The sequence below is a fragment of the Sarcophilus harrisii genome, chromosome 1 (assembly GCF_902635505.1).
Source record: "Sarcophilus harrisii chromosome 1, mSarHar1.11, whole genome shotgun sequence".
Classification (NCBI taxonomy): Eukaryota; Metazoa; Chordata; class Mammalia; order Dasyuromorphia; family Dasyuridae; genus Sarcophilus; species Sarcophilus harrisii.
In genome coordinates, this window is record NC_045426.1 from 69,177,442 (window position 1) to 69,199,432 (window position 21,991).

A 21,991-nucleotide genomic window follows, 5' to 3' on the forward strand; every position below is an offset into this window, starting at 1 on the left:
TTCATGTATTGAGAAAGCCAAAAACTTTTTTTAAAACATGGAAAGAAGATTTAAAAGAAGCAGATTCAGCAATATCTGACATTAAACTGTATTACAAGTATAAAATGGATAATTTCAATTATTTAGAAATAAAATTTGTAAAGTAAAAGACCTAATACTACCTAAATTAATCTATTTATTTAGCGCTATACCAATCAGACTCCCAAAAAACCGTTTTAATGACCTAGAAATAATAACAACAAAGTTCATATGGAAAAACAAAAGGTCAAGAATTTCAAGGGAATTAATGAAAAAAAAAATCAAATGAAGGCAGCTTAGCTGCACCAGATCTAAAATTATATTATAGAGCAGTAGTTACCAAAATCATTTGGTATTGGCTAAGAAATAGATTAGTTGATCAGTGGAATAGGTTAGGTTCAAAGGACAAAACAGTCAATAACTATAGCAATCTAGTGTTTGCCAAACCCAAAGACCCGAGCTTTTGGGATAAGAACTTACTGTTTGACAAAAATTGCTGGGAAAATTAGAAACTAGTATGGCAGAAACTAGGCATCGACCCAAACTTAACACTGTACACCAAGATAAGGTCAAAATGGGTTCATGACCTAGGCATAAAGAATGAGATTATAAATAAATTAGAGGAACACAGGATAGTTTCCCTCTCAGACCTGTGGAAGAGGAAGAAGAAGGAATTTATGACCAGAGAAGTACTAGAGATCATTGCTGATCACAAAATAGGAAATTTTGATTATATCAAATTGAAAATTTTTTGTACAAACCAAACTAATACAGACAAGATTAGAAGGGAAGCAATTAACCAGGAAAATATTTATACAGTCAAAGGTTCTGATAAAGGCCTCATTTCCAAAATATAGAGAGAATTGATTCTAATTTATAAGAAATCAAGCCATTCTCCAATTGAGAAATGATCAAAGGATATGAACAGACAATTCTCAGATGAAGAAACTGAAACTATTTCTAGCCATATGAAAAGACAAGTCATTATCAATAAGAGAAATGAAAATTAAGACAACTCTGAGATACCACTACACACCTGTCAGACTGGCTAGAATGACAGGGAAAGATAATGCAGAATGTTGGAGGGGATGTGAGAAAACAGGGACACAATACATTGTTGGTGGAACTGTGACCACATCTAATCATAGAGAGCAATTTGGAACTATGCTCAAAAAGTTATCAAACTGCACATATCTTTTGATCCAGCAGTGTTACTACTGGGCTTATATCCAAAGAGATCATAAAGAAGGGAAAGGGACCTGTATGTGCACGGATGTTTGTGGTAGCCCTCTTTGTAGTGGCCAGAAACTAGAAACTGAGTAGATGCCCATCAAGTGGAAAATGGCTGAATAAATTTGTGGTACATGAATATTATGGAATATTATTGTTCATTAAGAAATGACCAACAGGATGATTTCAGAGAGGTCTGGAGAGACTTACACGAACTGATGCTGAGTGAAATGAGCAAGGCCAGGAGATCATTGTATACTTCAACAACAATACTATATGATGATCAATTCTGATGAACCTGGTCATTCTCAGCAATGAGATGAACCAAACCAGTTCCAATGGAGCAGTAATGAACTGAACCAGCAACGCCCAGAGAAAGAACTCTGGGTGATGACTAAAAACCATTACATTGAATTCCCAGTCCCTATATTTTTGCCTGCCAGCGTTTTGGATTTCCTTTACAGGCTAATTGTACAATATTTCAGAGTCCGATTCTTTTTGTACAGCAAAATAACTGTTTGATCATGTATATTTATTGTGTATCTAATTTATACTTTAATATATTTAACATCTATTGGTCATCCTGCCATCTAGGGGAGGGGGTGGGGGGAAGGAGGGGAAAAATTGGAACAAGAGATTTGGCAATTGTCAGTGCTGTAAAATTACCCATTCATATAACTTGTAAACAAAAGGCTATTTAAAAAAATAGTATTTACATCACAAGATTACAGCAAGGATCAGATGCCAAAATCTTTATAAACATGTAAATGCCAAAAAAAAAAGACCTTAAGTTACAACCAAAAGTAACTTACCCAAAAAAGTTAATTATTATCTTGCATAATTCTTATTATAGCTCTATTATATTGAATTTTGTTATTGTTGTTTCTTCTAATGTTTTCTCCTTAATCTGGGAGCATTGAAAGCTGGATATGATATTCCTTAATTTTCCTCCTGAGATCTAGTTGAAGTGGTGATAATTCACTGTTTTTTTCTTTTCCATTTTTCCTTACTTTATTCCTCCTTACCCTATTCCTATCCCTCCTTATTCCTTTGTTTAACTTATACAAACTACACTGCCTTCCTCAGAGTCCTTCCTTTCTTCTAAGCTTACCCATTATTTCTTTCTGTATTTAAAAGATTTTATACCTCTTTCTCTCTCTCTCTCTCTCTCTCTCTCTCTCTCTCTCTCTCTCTCTTTCTCTCTCTCTCTCTCTCTCTCTCTCTCTCTCTCTCTCTCTCTTCACATAAATACAATTTATATATGGATAGAGAAATTATCTATCTATCTATCTATTGACATACTGTTCCTTCTTTCATCCACTCCTGCTGAGATTAAGGTGCGAGTACTATGCAACCTCCCTCCCCCACCAGCTTCATCTCTATCATTTTTTCCCTTTTATGTATCATTTAATGAAAAAGTTACTTCTTTACATCTTTCCCTACTCAGTTTATGTTTTTGGTTTTTGGAATAAATCCCATCATATTCAGCTTAGCTAAAATCTTTCTTTCAAAATCCCCACATAATAATAACAGTGATTAATACTGAGAATGTTTTCAAAATATGAAATAAAATTGACTTTACTGATTATAATTATAAATGGTTTTTAATATTTACCTTAAGTTACTAGATTTTTGTCACAAAAACCTGGAAGTCTTTGAGATCTTTGAATAATTTTTTTTCATTCAAGATAATAATTAGCATTTTTGGTTAAATTACCTTTGGTTGTAATTTAAAGTCTTTTACTTTACAAAACATATTTCAATACTTATGTCCTTCAATATAATGGCTGTTGATATTGTAGAATTCTTATTATAACTCCATTATATTGAATTTTGTTATTGTTGTTTCTTCCCATGCTTTCTTCTTAACCTGGAAGTATTGAAAGCTGGATATGATATTCTTTAGTTTTCGTCCTGAGATCTAGTTGAAGTGGTGATTAGTGGATTTTTTTTTTCTATTTCTGCTTTGCCTTCCTCTTATAGAACATTAGCACAATTTTCCTTGATTGTTTTTGGTAATATTGTATCAAGATTCATTTTAATTGTAATTTTCAAATAGTTTGACTCTTCTTAAACTACTTATCCTTGATTTGTTCTCCATACCTGTTGTTTTTCTGATGACGTTTCACTTTCTCTTGTATTTTCTTATTTATTCTTTTGATTTTGTTTTATTATTTCTTGGTGTCTTAAAATGTCATTAGCTTCCATTTACCCAATTTTGTTTATCAAGGAATTGTGTTCTTCCTTAAGTTTTTGATTCTCTTATTCAAGATGATTTATTATCCTTCAAATGATCTTGCTCCCTGTTGTGGGTCTCTCAGGGGACTGAAGACTATAGCTCTCCTCTCTTTGCTCTCCAAAAAGAGCCCATAGCTAGCAATTGAAGCTGCTTCACATCCTCAATTGTGTGCTAGCTGCTTTCCTAAAGCAGCAGCCTAGAAGGAGTCTGGTCATCACAGCTGTGTTAGGATTCCTTGATAGTAAAAGGCTGTTCCATGTTTTTACTCAGCAGTCAAACCTTCCCAGTCTGTGAGATGACAGTTTTTAAGGCTCAGACTGTTTGCAACCATTTGCTCTTGTCTCAGTCTTTTTATACATAACTAGTTGACTATTGAGCACAAATGGAAGGGGTGTTCTTTGGGAAAACAAGGGGTGATGTATGAGGAGAACGTGAGAGAAAAAAATTATATAGTGCATATATGAGTATTAAATTAAAAATGGGATGTGGTAGAAGGTTGAAAAAATAAGAAAGCAGATTTTTGCTAACAAAAAAAATCAATTATTTTGAGAGGGAATTTTTAAAAAGCTATTTTTCAAAGATGTTTATCTATTGATTTCAACATATTTGTAGTTTTTGTCCTCACCAGTTACCATAGCTTTCTTTGTACTTCCTCTGTCTCTGCTGCTGCTGCATTATTCTGACTGGTGGTCAGAAGAAAAAAAAATGAATTATACTGTGAGATGGATAAATTCAAACTTCCAGCATAAAAAGTTTATAGACCATCATATCATCCCCATATTTCTTCTCATTTCTTCCTTTGGCTTTTCTGACTATTCTCTTCGATTTCCTTTATATACTTACCAACTTGCCTTTCATCTCATAAACAAAACCATTAGCAAAAGAAATCTAAAAATTAAAGATTATGTTGAGAAAGATTATTAAAATGTTAGAAAAAATATGGTTACATGTTACATGATCTAATAAAAAGCTTTTTGAAAGAGATTACTCACTGATTCTGACAACAATGATAATGTGATAACATCCTACTAATGTCAGGAATACATGGTGAAAAGTCTGGTGAGCTCCTGGAATTAATATAAGTCAATTCAATATTAGATGAGTCCACTCTATAATTAAGTTATCCTGTTATCAATGAGTCTCTTATACACTGTAATATTTTTATTCTAATTTATCTTAAGAATCAAAAAAAGTATTTAATTGCTTTAATGATATCAGCCAACCCAGCCTTTATTACAGCATAGGGCACAATTACCCTATTTTACGTTAATTTATAGATCTCATTAACACTCTTGCCATTGCACTGTGATTAAAAATCTCCAAGATTTGAAATCTCTCTGAATAGTAAAAGAATTATTGTGATTTATTGTTCACTCTTGCTGCAGTGAGCACAGAGTTGATTCATAATGTTTGGTCCCAATTTAGGTGAACAGGATTATCATGGGGAGGGAAGGAAGTCAGTTTTTGAAAAGGCAAGTTTATCCCTTTTAATCACAAAGTAACAGTTTTATATGGACCCTATCACTTGCTGCAAGGGAGTATAACATGATCTCAAGAGGACAAATCCTAAAATAATAAACATCTTGATAACTTCACCTCTGCCAGAATGAAATAAATTATATTATTTTAATGGAAATGAAAGGTTGCCGGGAGGGGACAAACAACAACCTTATATTTTCCAAGAGGAAACCTCCTTTTTCCTCTCACACTTTCTGCTCCTTCATTTTCCAAGAAAAAACCCTTTCTCGTCTGCTAGTTAGTCAATTGAGTATATTGTCAGTTATATGTATTAAAAACTGAGTCATTATTTTCTTCTTCTTCTTCTTCCTCTTCTACCTCTTCTACTACATCTACTTCTTCTTCTACTACTTCTTCCTCTTCTACTTCTTTTTCTACTTTTTTATTCTACTTCTTCTTCTACTTCTACCACTTTTTCTGCTTCTCTTTCTTCTTCTTCTACTTCAACTTCTTCTACTCCTACTTCTACGACTTCTATACTTCTACTTTTTCTCCTTCTACTACTTTTTCTTCTTCTTCTTCTACTACTACTATTTCTTCTATACTTTTCTTCTTCTTCTATACTTCTTTTATGCTTCTCTTCTTCTATACTTCTTATTGTACACTTCTCTTCTTTTTTTTCTTCTTCTCTATCTCCCTCTGCTTCTGTGTCTTTCTGCCTCTGCCTCTCTGCCTCTGCCTCTCTTTCTGTATGTGTATGTTTTTCTTTTTTTTTTTTACTAAAAACCTGATCTCTTTAATTTTCCAATAACTATTTATAAGTACCTCCATGCTTTTTCACTGAACATACTAAGTGAACTTTATGCCAAAGAGTTAACTAGAGCAATTTATATTCTACATTTTCCTCTTTAATGAAAGTTTGTTTTCTATAGCAATATTAAAAAATACAGTATTCTATTAAATTCTTTGTAATTGTGGAGCCTTTGGAAATTGGTGTAGGTTTCAAAGAAGATATGTGATTCATAATAAAATAGCAACAACAACAATAATAACATTTATTATTGTTGTTGTTGTCTAAACCAGAGCTAATAGAATGTCAAAATGCCAAAGTTAGAAAAGAGACAATAAAAATCAATTGATTTTTTCCTATTCTTTTTACAATTGAAAAAAGGAAGCCCGGAGAGGAAAATTGACTTTTCTAAGTTCACATAACTAATTCTTGGCAGAGATGGGACTAAAAACCAGGCTACTCAAATTCTTATCCTCTTTTTTTTTTCATTTTATACTCTTTATACTGAACCCTTTCTGTATTGAGAGAGAACACTAGCATAGGAAAATTGGTTTTTCAAATGCATTTGAAAGTCTTGGGCTATCCCAAAGAAAGAACAGGAAATAGTCAAAAATATTTTGTGTCCATTATGTTCCAAACATTGTGATAATTGCTGTCATTACAGGGAGAGGCAAAAGATAGACTCTATTTTCAAATAATTTAAAATGTAATTGAAAAGACAACAAGAAAATACTGTGGAAGCAAGCCATATAAAGGAAAAATGAAAATAATCAACAGAGGAGAAACATCAGATTAAGATGAAGTAGTCATTCTCTGAAACTGTGTAGCCTTATGTTTAGGTGTTATTTGTCTCCAGAGATAAATGTGGCTATGATGGCAATCAGATTGAGAAAGAGGTGACATACTTCTTTAAACTCCTGCAATCATGGTTTACATCTGAAAACTCATTGGAACTGTTTAATATGCAAATCATTATGCAATCCTACAAATCAACCTAAATTGGTCAGTGACATGAAACTTTAAAGGCCTCCTTTGTAGTTTTTTGATCCTTCAACTTCAGAGTGTACAAATAATTGTCATTGTTGTTCCCTTATTTTCACATTACAAGAAAGCATTCATGACTTATACTGATTAAATTAACTTTCTGTTAAAGATATGTGTTCTAATCCCCAAAGAATAATGCACCCACTGTGCCTCTATATTTTTTTCTTCCTGACACTCCAAGAAAGCTATCCACCTTATCTGAGGGGCTTTTTACAAATCATCATAAAAGAAAAATGATCTCAGAAGCACATAAAGTCTTTTCTACATGCACTTTCTCCACAAAGCTCAAACACATCTTTCATTTTGATCACAGAAATGCAAATTTTCTGACAGGCAAAATACAGCATGACTAAATCCAAATCTAGTACAGTATATTTACTCAAGTGAAAAGGATAATACAATGAAACATAATGAAATTTACTCAAAAGAATTTTCAAAGAGCACGTGCTTTACATTGGTGTATTATGCAACATTATTTTAAAACAATTAAGCCAGTTAAAATAGAAAATAATGTTCATACATGATAAGAAATCTAAGTGCTCTTGTATTCTCTAAAAAAGCATATTTTCCCTACAAAGGCTTTTATAGGAATGCAAAAATTGCATAAGTAAACAACAATATAGGCTCAAATTTTGTTATGCTAAATTTCTTAAGAAATAAAGGAGGTAAGGTTTATATTTAATTCTTTCTTTGATGTTTCTTATAATACTGTTATCCAAAACAAATACTTCCTGGTTGAAGAATGAATAGGAAAAATATATTCTGTAAGATACTTTTTATGGGCCCTGGGTTCCAAGTTCACCTCCTCCAAGCACTAAGGAATACAAAGAAGAGTGCTTTATAAAGCAACAAATAAAGACCCATTGAGAATAGTTTGCCTTTAAAAGGAAGGTAAAACGTGAAAGCAAGCCAATTATTTGTAATAGAAGTGATTCAAAAGAGTTTCACAATGTTTAAAACTGGTCGAGGAGAGAAAAGTTGACTATTTCTTGCATAGGTGAAAAAAAAAAAACAGGTAGGTATAAGGAGCTAGGTGATAATGAGAGAGAGAACTTAGAACAAATTATCAAATTTTTCTGAGGAATATAGAGAGAAATTATTTGCCAAAATGAGAAGTGAAGAAAAAGTGGTAAAGTGTTATGCCACAGTTCTCTTTAACTGTCCTGGCTCAGTTTCCCTGTACTAGTTTCCCTTATCTCAGTCTCCCTAACTATTTCCCTAAACTGTTAAAACCCCACCCCCCTTTCTGGTCCATTAAAATTGGGAACCATTTACTCTAAGGTTATAAATTGTTAGCACAAGCAGGATAAACAAGAGAGTGGAACTCCTGACTCTTTCCTGTCCTCGAGAATTTACAATATCCCTCTAAAATATTCCAAGATACCTCACTGACATCTTTATCTCTGTGTATTCAGACATCCTATCTCTGGATTTTTAGGATTTATGGTCTCCCCCAATCCTGACAGAAGTTTTCCTGAACTTCTTACCTCTTCTTTGTTTCTAAAAGGTATTTAAGAAGTTGGGTTTCTCCTATTCATTGCTGGAGAATGGCTGCTGGATGCAGCATGCTGGATTCTTTGAGATGACAGTCTCCTCCAGCCCTGGGACCAATATGGATTCCTTGGTCCCAGTATATCTTTATCTCTGTCTGACTGGATAATTTGAGATGAGAGTCCTGTCCAGTCAATTATACTCTCCAATTAATAAAATATTAAAAAGGCTCTCTAATATCTCTCCTGCCTCAGTTTCTCTGCCATTACAAAAGGAGCCCTCAGAATAGAAGAATATATTTGACAAATATATGCAGGGAGTAAAAAGGGCAGTTTTATCAAAGAAAATAAAATATTTTCATAGAATTTCTATTGATTAAATGACTTGAATTAACAGAAAACAAATGAAATATACCTTTATCAAGTGAAGACATTCTTTAGAGAATAAATCAATTAATTGACTGACTGATTGATTAGTTGATTAATTAAAGCTCTTTTGGTGTGATTTAACCCATTCCAAATACACTTAATTTTAACTCTTCTTTTTTTTTTCCCAGAAGTTTATGACAAAGTTTCTTAATGAATTTCTGAATATACATACTGATGCCACTTCAGTAGTATAACCCTTACCTAGGAACACTGATCAGAGACTCCTTCTCATTAAGCAAAATTTGTTTTTTTTTTTCCTTAATTAAAGCTTTTTTTCAAAATATTTGCATAAATAACCTTTAACACTAAGCCTTGGAAAACCTTGTGTTCTGAAATTGTTCCCATCCCTTCCAACCACCCCTGCCTCTAGATTGCAAATAATCCAATATGTGTTACACTTGTGCAATTTTTCAAATGCATATTTCCACAGTTATCATTCTGCACAGGAAAAAATCAAATCAAAAAGGGAAAACATGAGAAAGAAAACAAGAAACAAGCAAACAACAAAAACAGTGAAAATACTATGTTGTGGTCCACAGTCAGTCCACAGTTCTCTCTTTATCACAAGACCAGTGAAACTGGCCTGAATCACCTTGCTATTGAAATGAACCATGTTCATCAGTTCATGTAAGTCTCTCCGGGACTCTTTGAAATCATCCTGTTGATCATCTCTTGTAGAACAATAATATTTCATAAAATTTATATATCATAACTTATTCAATGATTCTCCAACTGATGGGCATATGCACTCAATTTTCAGTTTCTCATCACTACAAAAAGGGGTGCCACAAACATTTTTACACATGTGGGTCCCTTTCCCTCCTTTAAAATCTCTTTGGGATACAGACCCAATAGAGACACGGCTGGATCAAAGGATATGCACAGTTTGATAGGCCTTTGGACATAGGGCTTGGACATAGTTCCAAATTATGATCCAGAATAGTTGAATCACTTCACAACTCCACCAACAATGCTATGTGTCCCAGTTTTCCCACATCCCCTCCAACATTCATCATATTTTCCTGTCATCTTAACCAATCTGAGAGGTGTGTAGTGATACATTAGATTTGTATTAATTTATATTTCTCTGATCAATAGTGATTTAGAGCACCTTTTCATGTGACTACAAATGGTTTCACTTTTTCACCTGAAAATTGTCTGTTGTTATCCTTTCAATATTTACCAGTTAATTGAAGAATGACATAAATCTAATTCAATTTTTTCTATATTTTAGAAATAAGGCCTTTATCAGAACGCTTAAATATAAAACTTTCCCCCAGTACACTGCTTCCCTTCGAATCTTTTTTTCCATTGGTTTTATTTGTATAAAAACTTTTTAACTTAATATAATAAAAATTATCCATTCTAATTATTCAATTAATTAATTAGTTTAATACTATTTAACATTATTCTTTGGGCAGGAGATGCCTTTTTAAAAATTAAATATATTCCTCTGAATATGAACGCTAGTCTTCCCTATTTTCATATTAACTTTTAATAACTGGATTCTTTCTCTTTTGCTTATTCATTTTTTTTAATAGCTTGTTAGGGCAAGCACATTCAGTCCTGGAATGTGGAGGATGATACCTCTGGTCTCTGGTCTTCCTTCAGAGCTGCTCTATAATCTAGAACCCCAAAAAGAACTCTACTCTCCATTGAGTACCCACAGCCACTGAAATCTCTGCCTCACTGCTTCTCTACTCACCAAGCTTATGCTTTTTCAATCTTGTCCCATCTCAGCAACATAGCTAGATCTGCTAGATCTTGCTTTCTTTATCAGCAGTTTCCCTCAATCTTCTTTTACTCAGGTTCCCAATACCCCAAAATATCTGGGAGATGAAAGTTACTGTGGCTGGGACCCAGAATATTTCCCAAACCAGCTAGCCCCAGGACTCACCACTTGCTGTTTCAGTGTAACTAGAATGGAAGTGCTTATATTTCACAAGGGCTAAACTTCCATTCTAGAATCTTTCTTTGGATCTTCTCTAATTGTTACAGAAGGACTACTGTTCTACCCCAATTCTTCTTTTTCACTGCTCTTTGTTTTACTCCAACATGTAACTGTTATGTTTGTGGGGAAATTCTGTAGAGCTTGGAATTTACGTTATGAACTTCCTAGAATTTTCCATGGACAGTTCTTGAAGAAACTTTCAGGTTTCTATTGATCACCAGTTTACCTTAAATATACTCACAATCCATATCTTAAAACGTTGCTCTGAATTTTTTCTTTAAATTGATGTCAAGATCTGTGGTCTAGAACCTGAAAATCCATCTTTCAACTCTTCTTTAAGACTAACAAAATAAGATCATATAGAAAGAAAAGATCAGTGAATTGGGCTTGCAACTTAAAAAGCTAGAAAAAGAACAAATTAAAAACCCCCAATCAAATACTAAACTTGAAATTCTAAAATTAAAAGGAGAAATTAATAATATTGAAAGTAAAAAAAACTGTTGAATTAATAAATAAAACTAAGAGTTGGTTTTATGAAAAAATACCAATAAAATAGATAATCCTTTAGTAAATCTGATTAGAAAAAGGAAAGTGAAAAATCAAATTATTAGTCTTAAAAATGAAAAAGGGGAACTTTCCACCAAGGAAGAGGAAATTAGAGAAATAATAAGAAATCACTTTGCCCAACTTTATGACAATAAATTTGATAACCTAAGTGAACCTTCAAAAATATAGGCTTCTCAGATTAACAGAGAAGGAAGTAAATTACTTAAATAGTCCCATTTCAGAAAAAGAAATAGAACAAGCTATTAATCAACTCCCTAAAAAAAAAATCCCCAGGACCAGATGGATTTACATGTGAATTTTACCAAACATTTAAAGAACAATTAACCCCAATATTATATAAACTATTTGATAAAATAGGGAATGAAGGAGTCCTACCAAATTCCTTTTATGACACAGACAAGGTACTGATACCTAAACCAGGTAGGTTGAAAACAGAGAAAGAAAATTATAGACCAATCTCCCTAATGAATATTGATGCTAAAATCTTAAATAAGATATTAGCACAAAGACTACAGAAAATCATCACCAGGATAATACACCATAATTAAGTAGGATTTATACCAGGAATGCAAGGCTAGTTAAATACTAGGAAAACTATCAGGATGATTGGCCACATTAAAAACCAAATTAACAAAAACCATATGATCATCTCAATAGATGCAGAAAAAGCATTTGATAAAACCCAACATCCATTCCTATTAAAAACACTTGAGATTATAGGAATAAATGGACTTTTCCTTAAAAATAATCAGTAGCATCTATTTAAAACCATCAGTATGCATCATATGTAATGGGGATAAATTGCAACCATTCCCAATAAGATCAGGAATGAAACAAGGTTGCACACTATCACCGTTACTATTCCATATTGTATTAGAATTGCTGATTTGGCAATAAGAAATGAGAAAGAGATTAAAGGAATTAGAGTAGGCAATGAGGAAACCAAATTATCACTCTTTGCTGATGATATGATAGTATACATAACTAAAAGGTTATTAGAAATAATCCACAACTTTAGCGAAGTTGCAAGATACAAAATAAGCCCACATAAGTCATCAGCATTCTTATATGTCACTAACAAAATCCAACACTCAAAATTATAAAGTGAGATTCCATTAAAAGTAACTACTGATAGTATAAAATACTTAGGAATCTATCTGCCAAGAGAAAATCAGAAACTTTATGAACAAAACTACAAAACACTTTCCACACAAATTAAGTCTGATCTAACCAATTGGAAAAATATTGGGACTTGGATAGGGTGAGCAAATGTAATAAAGATGACAATTCTACCAAAACTAATCTATTTGTTTAGACTCCTAAAAACTATTTTAATGACCTAGAAAAAAATCACAACAAAGTTCATATGGAAAAACAAAAGGTCAAGAAATTCAAGGGAATTAATGAAAAAAAAATCAAATGAAGGTGGCCTAGCTGTACCAGATCTAAGATTATATTATAAAGCAGCAGTCACCAAAACCATTTGGTATTGGCTAAGAAATCAATTAGTTGATCAGTGGAATAAGTTAGGTTCAAAGGACAAAACAGTCAATAATCTTAATACTCTAGTGTTTGACAAACCCAAAGACCCCAGCTTTTGGGAGAGGAACTCACTGTTTGACAAAAATTGCTGAAAAAGTTGGAAACTAGTATGGCAGAAACTAGACACTGACCCTCATTTAACATCATACACCAAGATAAGGTCAAAATGGGTTCATGACCTAGGCATAAAGAATGAGATTATAAATAAATTAGAAGAACACAGGCTAGTTTACCTCTCAGACCTGTGGAAGAGGAAGGAATTTATGGCCAAAGAAGAACTGAGATCATTACTGATCACAAAATAGAAAATTTTGATTATAGCAAATTGAAAAGTTTTTGTACAAACAAAACTAATGCAGACAAGATTAGAAGGGAAGCAATAAACTGGGAAAACATTTTTACAGTCAAAGATTCTGATAAAGGCCTCATATCCAAAATATATAGAGAATTGACTCTAATTTATAAGAAATAAAACCATTCTCCAATTGATAAATGATCAAAGGATATGAACAGACAATTCTCAGACGAAAAAATTAAAATTATTTCTAGGCATATGAAAAGAAGCTCTAAGTCATTATTAATCAGAGAAATGCAAATTAAGAAGTCTGAGATACCCACTACATACCTGTCAGGTTGGTTAAAATGACAGGGAAAGATCTTGCAGAACATTGGAGAGGATATGGGAAAACAGGGACACTGATACATTGTTGGTGGAATTGTGAATGCATCCAGCCATTCTGGAGAGCAATTTGGAGCTATGCTCAAAAAGTTATCAAACTGTGCATACCCTTTGATCCAGCAGTGTTTCTACTGGGCTTATATCCCAAAGAGATCTTAAAGAAGGTAAAGGGACTTGTATGTGCAAGAATGGTTGTGGCAGCCCTCTTTGTAGTGACCAGAAACTGGAAACTGAGTGGATACCCATCAACTGGGGAATGGCTTAACAAATTGTGGTATATGAATATTATTGTTATGTATGAAATGACCAACAGGATGATTTCAGAAAGGCCTGAAGAGACTTACCTGATCTGATGCTGAGTGAAATGAGCAGGACCAGGAGATCATTATATACTTCAACAATAATACTATATGATGATCAATTCTGATGGATCTGGCCATCTTCAGCAATGAGATGAACCAAATCAGTTCTAATGGAGTAGTAATGAACTGAACCAGCTACACCCAGTGAAAGAACTCTGGGAGATGACTAAGAGCCATTTCCTTCACAGGCTAACTGTACAATATTTCAGAGTCCGATTCTTTTTGTAGAGCAAAATAATGGTTTGGACATGTATTCTTATTTTGTATTTAGTTTATACTCTAATATATTTAACATGTATTAGTCATCCTGCCATCTAGGGGAGAGGGAAGGAGAAAGGGGAGGAAAAGTTGGAACAAAAGTTTTGGCAATTGTCAATGCTATAAAATTACCCATGCATATAACTTGTAAATAAAAAGCTATTAAAAGAAATAAAAAAAAGAAATGCTAGATTTGGTAATGTGAATTGAGAAAGAGATTAGAGAAATTAGAGTTGGTAATGCGGAAACCAAATTATCACTCTTTGCTGATAATATGATGGCATACTTAGAGAACCCCAGAAATTCTACTAAAAAGCTATTAGAAATAATCCACACCTTTAGCAATGTTTCAGGATACAAAATAAACCCACATAAGTCCTCAGCATTCTTATATATCACTATCAAAATCTAACAGTTAGAGTTACAAAGAGAAATTCCATTTAAATAAATACCAATACATAAAATAAATATGAATATATCTGCCAAGGGAAAATCAGAAACTATATGAGCAAAAGTACAAAACACTTTCCACTCATATTAAGTCTGATCTAACCAACTGGAAAAATATTAAATGCTCTAGGATAGGGTGAGCAAATAAAATAAAAATGACAATGCTACCTAAACTAATTCATTTATTTAGTGCTATACCAATCAGACTCCCAAAAAACTATTTTAATGACCTAGAAAAAATAACAACAAAGTTCATATGGAAAAACAAAAGGTCAAGAATTTCAAGGGAATTAATGGAAAAAAAAATCAAATTAAGGTGGCTTAGCTGTACCAGATCTAAGATTATATTATAAAGCAGCAGTTACCAAAACCATTTGTTATTGGCTAAGAAATCTATTAGTTGATCAGTGTAATAGGTTAGGGTCAAAGGAAAAAACAGTCAATAATCTTAATACTCTAGTGTTTGACAAACCCAAAGGCCCCAGCTTTTGGGATAAGAACTCACTGTTTGACAAAAATTGCTGAGAAAATTGGAAATTAGTATGGCAGAAACTAGGCATTGACCCACACTTAACACCATACACCAAGATAAGGTCAAAATGGGTTCATGACCTAGGCATAAAGAATGAGATTATAAATAAATTAGAGGAACACAGGATAGTTTACCTCTCAGAACTGTGGAAGAGGAAGGAATTTATGACCAAAGAAGAACTAGAGATCATTACTTGTGGGTGTTCTTTTTCCAAAACACAGCCAGGTGATGATCTTTTATTGTGTCCTTCAATATAGCCCAGTTAGCTCAGGCCTATCTCTCTGCTTGGTTCCAAGAGCTCCCTCTGAATGTCTCCAAATCCAAAGCTTTGTCCTTCAGACTCCAGCCAGCACCAAGTTGAAATATGCAATCTCTCTTGCCTCAAAGATAGAGCTTGTGGGCTTCCTCCCAGAGTGCTCCTCTCCGACCTCAGGGAATGTTCCCACATAATTCCCTCAAGCTCTAAGAGATTCCTGTATATATATGATCTCCCAAAGGTTAACTCCTCTTTCTGGAGAGAGAAGGATTCTGGGTTATCTCCATAGTGCTCTCTGGCCCTAACGGAGGTGTGAATTCAGATATCTCATACTAAATCTGAAATCTCCCAAACGTGTGAACTCCATTGAGTACTTAGATACTTATGAGCTCTCTAAAGGTGTGAACACAAGCATTGTTTCTATCAGTTGTACTTAGTACCTTGTTTCAACTTCTGGCCCAAAATATCACCTTCTAAGATCAAATCAATCATATTGAACCATGCCAAATTAGATAATTATTGTCTCTATCAATTCCAATGGTTTAACGATTTGTAAATATTCCAACAATTACTGATCACAAAATAGAAAATTTTGATTATATCAAATTGAAAAGTTTTTGTACAAACAAAACTATTGCAGACAAGATTAGAAGGGAAGCAATAAACTGAAAAAACATTTTTACAGTCAAAGCTTCTGATAAAAGCCTCATATTCAAAATATATAGAGAATTGACTCTAATTTATAAGAAATCAAGCCATTCTCCAATTGATAAATGGTCAAAGGATATGAACAGACAATTCTCAGATGAAAAAATTGAAACTATTTCTAGCCATATGAAAAGATGCTCCAAGTCATTATTAATCAGAGAAATGAAAAGTAAGACAATTATGAGATATCCACTACATACCTGTCAGGTTGGCTATAATAACAGGGGAAAATATTGCAGAATGTTGGAGGGGATGTGGGAAAACAGGGACATATACATTTTCAGTGGAATTGTGAATACATCCAGCCATTCTGGAGAGCAATTTGGAACTATGCTCAAAAAGTTATCAAACTGTGCATACCCTTTGATCCTGCAGTGTTATTACTGGGCTTATATCCCAAAGAGATCTTAAAGAAAGGAAAGGGACCTGTATGTGCAAGAATGTTTGTGACAACCCTATTTGTACTGGCCAGAAACTGGAAACTGAGTGGATGCCCATCACCTGGGGAATGGCTGAACAAATTGTGGTATATGAATATTAAGGAATATTATTGTTATGTATGAAATGACCAACAGGATGATTTCAGAAAGGCCTGGAGAGACTTACACAAACTGATGCTGAGTGAAATGAGCAGGACCAGGAGATCATTATATACTTCAACAACAGTACTATATGATGATCACTTCTGATGGACGTGGCCATCTTCAACAATGAGATGAATCAAATCAATTCCAATAGAGCAGTAATGAATTGAAATGAATTGAACTAGCTACACCCAGTGAAAGAACTCTGGAAGATGACTATGATCCACTACATAGAATTCCTAATTCCTCTATTTTTGTCCACCTACATTTTTTATTTCTTTAGCAAGATACTTGTACACTGTTTCAAAGTCTGATTCTTTTTGTACAGCAAAATAACTGTATTGACATGTATGCATATATTGTATTTAATTTATACTTTAACATATTTAACATGTATTGGTCAACCTGCCATCTAGGGGAAGGAGTAGGGGAAAGGAGGGGAAAAGTAGAACAAAATGTTTTGCAATTGTCAATACAGAAAAATCACCAATGAGTATATCTTGTAAATAAAAAGCTATAATAATAGAAATAATTTATCAAAAATATTTGATTATATGTCATTAATCCCATAAATAATTAATTTATTTTTATTCTGAACATTCTATGTCTTTTTGAAGTTCACTTAACTTTTCCTTTAAGCACATAAATGTTATTGTACTAAATACACATATTTGAAGTTCTTTGTAATAGTAATTATTCAATATAATTTCCTTAGATAAATTTAACTCTGATATTATTTCATTTTCCAACACACTTTTTAGCATACTGTATGCTTGACACTAGTTCTAATATTGTCATCCAAAATAATTATTGTAAATTATTTTTATATATTTAGTGAACCATAACAGAAATTCAAATTTTCGGTATGTTTACCTTTTTCTTTCATATCTTAAGGGTGCTTTTTTTTGCATCCACTTCTCTTATTTTTTTTCTCAAGTGAGCTCAAGCACCCCTTTTTGCTTGAGGCCTTTTTCTACCCCTATTTTAAATTCTTTACCTTAATGGACAGAAGCAGCTACACCCAAAGAAAGAATACTAGGAAATGAATGTAAACTGCTTGCATTTTTGTTTTTCTTCCCGGGTTATTTATACCTTCTAAATCCAATTCTCCCTGAGCAACAAGAGAACTGTTTGGTTCTGCACACATATATCGTATCCAAGATCTACTGTAACCTATTTAACATATATAGCACTGCTTGCCATCTGGGGGAGGGGGTGGAGGGAGGGAGGGGAAAAATTGGAACAGAAGTGAGTGCAAGGGATAATGTTGTAAAAAATTTCCCTGGCATGGGTTCTGTCAATAAAAAGTTATTTAAAAAAATATTCTTTACCTTAGTACTCCAATATCTTTGTCAAGAAAACCCAAAGGGTGTTATGAAGGATTGCATAAAACTACAAAAGAGTACACAAATTGATCAAATGATCAGTATCATGGAATTTGGGAAGGGGAAAAATGGCGGGGGAGTAATTTGAGTTGAGTTTGCTCAGCTGATTGACAGGCAGAATAGAGATATCCTCTACAAGAATAGGAAGTTCTGATGAACTCCAAAAAAATATTGGAGGACAATGAATTCTATGTTGGACATGTTGACATTAAACCTTTTTTGTTCTTTTTCTTTTTTCTTGAATACATGACATGCAGAAAGCATTTTAAAAGTGTTATAAATCAAGCCACTTGGTTGTCTTTACAAATATTGAAATTCATCATGAATGACAATAATCAGTATCAATATAGCTTGAGACATTAATTCAGAATTATATGTTGATGATGTAATAATATCCTAAAAAAGAAACTTTGTTATTTAAATGTTCTAGATAGCTGTCTCTCAAAAAAAATTCACATTAAGGTATCATTAATATTTTATACCATTCTTAAACCATGGCAAAATATTTCTTTGAGGGTAATGAAGCATGATACCAATTATTCAAATATTGTTCTTGGCCACATATTTTTAAATTTTTTTTAGCCATATGTAACTATAAGTAATAATAGTGTTAGACTTTTTTCTGCATAGAAGTCATGCAGAATATTGATTGCTACAGAAATTGTAGACAAAATTATAAGTCCTTCAAATAATTTTGAAAAAAAATTCTCTCTTGAAATTAAAAAAAAAGTCTTCCCCTAAAATCGGAAATGTGTAGCATTCAGATTTGTAATATCATTTTTACTGGGAATTCATTCTATTGACTATTTATTCACTAAAGTATATCAACATCTTTTTCCAAATGATAATCTTAGTTTTTATAGAAATGTTTGGAGGTTATTGAGGGTATAGATGGGAGGCTTATTATCACAATTATTCTTTGTTGCAGAGATAGGAATCAAACCCAGGTTTTTCATAACTTCAAGGCCAGCACTGTGTGTGTGTGTGTGTGTGTATAATGTATTATATAATTATATATATATATATATATATATATATATATATATATATATATTACATTATATATAATGTATTATATCATTATATATAATAAAATCAATATTTGGTTTTGATGAAGTATTTTGGTGCTATGCTCTATGGAAAATTATAAATGTCTTTGGACTCTGCTGAATTTCCTGGAATGTGCAATATTACAATACAGACTTCCATTATTAGAAACCATCCCATTCCTCAGTGCTGTCATGGGAACATTTTCCTTAATGTTCTCCACAGCCTAAGGCCAAGTAAATGCAAAAATTGCAATCTGTAATAGGTGTATGATTTCTCCATATGGGGCAACTTTTGAAAGCTTATGGCTGTGAGCTTATCGAATATGTTTAGTAACTTCTCCACTGGCAATTTTGAAAACATCTAATTGGGAATAAAAGGAAAATTTGGGAACCTTTTTAACTAATTACAATGGAAATAGTATAGCATGTTATATCATTTATGGATTGTAATCTAATACCAAAGCTATCAGATGGCTTGACAGCATAAAATTTACTTGTCTATGTTGCATTCATATTTTTAATATTGTAAATTTCTTGAAGCAAGGACTCTTTTGTCTTTTGTATTTGAATATATAATTAACACATTGCACACCATCACCATCACTGCAGCCTTTTCCCTATTTTTCCCCCTTTGTTATAGAGTAGTTATATTAGAATAGGGAACATTCAGTAAAAAAACTTCCTGACCAATGTATATCTATCACATCTATAACTGTCCTACAATTTTTGACTTTAGAGAATTGCCTAGGAAACTGAAATGTTAAGTTGCTTACTCTGGGTTACAGAAATAGTAGGTTTTAGGCAGCCTTTGAAACCAAGTTTTCTTCATCCATAAGAACAGAGAATTTGAATTGGAAATAACAATAATGATTTAGTTTTAATCATACCCAGATAGAATCATCTGTATAATATTCATAACTATTGGGCATCCAAATTCTAATCCAAGACTGATAAAAAAAAGGGGGGGTGGGAACTTCCATCTCTTAAGGAAACCTATTCCACTTTTGGAAAAGACCAATTGTTCCATATATACAACATTTATTTATTCATTATTTATTAAGATGTTCCTGGATGCTAAGCCTAAATTAAGCTCTTTGGAACTTGTACCCATTACTTGTTTATACCTTCTGGGTCCAAATAGAACAAGTCTAATGTCTGTTTGATATGAGTTCAGTATTTGAAAATAGTTTTTATGTTTATCTTGTCTTCTTTTATCCATGCTAGACATGCCCAGTTCCATCAACTGATTCATATATACCATGGACTAAAGAATCCTGATTATCCTGATTAATCTCTGCACACTTTCTATCATACTACTTCCTCTTAAAATGTGCCACCTGAAATTGAATACATTATTTGAAGTGAGGCCTGATATTATCAGAGTACTGTCAGATAAGGGACTTATAACTACTATACTATGATAATACTAGATCAGCTGAAGACAATTCATTTTTTTAAATATCTTATCATGCTATATATTGACAGAGAGCTTGCATTCCACAAAAACATCCAGATATTTTCAGAACTATTGTCAACTTTCTACTTATACTTTTTAAAATCTTTTATTTGTGAGGTGAATTTTTGTAATGCAATATCTTTACATTTATCCATATATATAAAGAGAAAGAGAGAAAGACCCATATAGATAGATAGATACACACACATGTATATACATATAAATATATAGCATAGTGCTCAATCCTACATATATATATATATATATATATATATATATATATATATATATATGTCTTTGCAGTCTCACATGTTTCTTTTTGTTTACATTCATTTTTATAAATTTTGGGGTTCCAAATTTTTCTCCTCTTTTCCTTCCCCTTTCTCATTTCAAGAGAGCAAATAATTTTATATAGGCTATACATGTACACTCACGTTAAACATATTTCCACATTAGTCATGTTGTTAAAGAAAAATCAGGACAAAAGGGAAAAAAAACTGAGAAAGAAAAAAAATAAGGAAAATGAAGAAAAGTGAGAAACATATGCTTATTTCTGCATTCAGACTCCATAGGTTTTTCTCTTGATGCAGATAACATTTTGTCATAATTTTTTGAGAATTGTCTTAGTTCATTGTATTGCTGAAAAGATCAAAACCTATCATAGCTGATCATTACAAAACATGCGTGTTACTATGTACAATGTTCTCCTGGTTCTGCTCAATTCACATAATATCAATTTGATAGGTCTTCATGTTTTTCTGAAATCTTGCTGCTCATTTTTATAGTATAATAGTATTCTATTTCCATTCATGTTCCACAATTTGTTCAGTTATTCGCCAATTGATAGGCATCCTGTCAATTTCCAGTTCTTTGCCACCACAAAAATATTTTTGTGCACATATATCCTTTTTCAGTTTTTTATGATCTATCTGGGACATAGATTTAAATATTGGCCTTGCTGATTCAAAGTATAATACAGTTATATTGTTCTTTAGGCATAATTCCAAACTACTCTCCAAAATAGTTAGATCAATTCACAACTGCACCAACAATTTATTTGTGGTTCAATTTCCCATATCTTCTCTAAAACTCTAATTTTCTTTTTGTCATATTAGTCAATCTAATAGCTGTGAGGTGATATGAGTTCTACCAATAAATCACTAACCAATAGTGATTTGGAGCTTTGTGTTCATGCCACTATAGATAAATATGATATATTTATCTAAAAGCTACCTGTTCAAATCCTTAGACCATTTATCAATTGGGCAATTGTTGGAATCCTTACAAAGTGTTAAGTCATTAGAATTGATAAAGACAATAATTACCTAATTTAGCATGGTTCAGTATGATTGATCTGATCCTACGAGAAGATGTTATGGGCCAGAGCTTGAAACAAGGTACTAAGTGGAATTGAGGAGACAATGTTCAAATTTAGTTTAGAATTGATTCAATCCTACAACAAATAATGGTTTCCCAGTGATATAATGATTGGTTGTACTCAATGTACAGCATAT

General features: G+C 32.6%; 1 long non-coding RNA gene across 1 annotated transcript; it reads right to left on the reverse strand.

The window, feature by feature from the left end:
- Positions 1–2,852: 2,852 nt before the first annotated feature.
- Positions 2,853–10,606, reverse strand: LOC116422034. The gene is made up of 3 exons (XR_004232635.1): positions 10,404–10,606; positions 4,480–4,554; positions 2,853–4,375 (listed from the first exon to the last, which is right to left on the reverse strand). It is a non-coding gene; the product is annotated as an uncharacterized LOC116422034 (long non-coding RNA).
- Between the last annotated feature and the right edge of the window lie 11,385 nt (positions 10,607–21,991).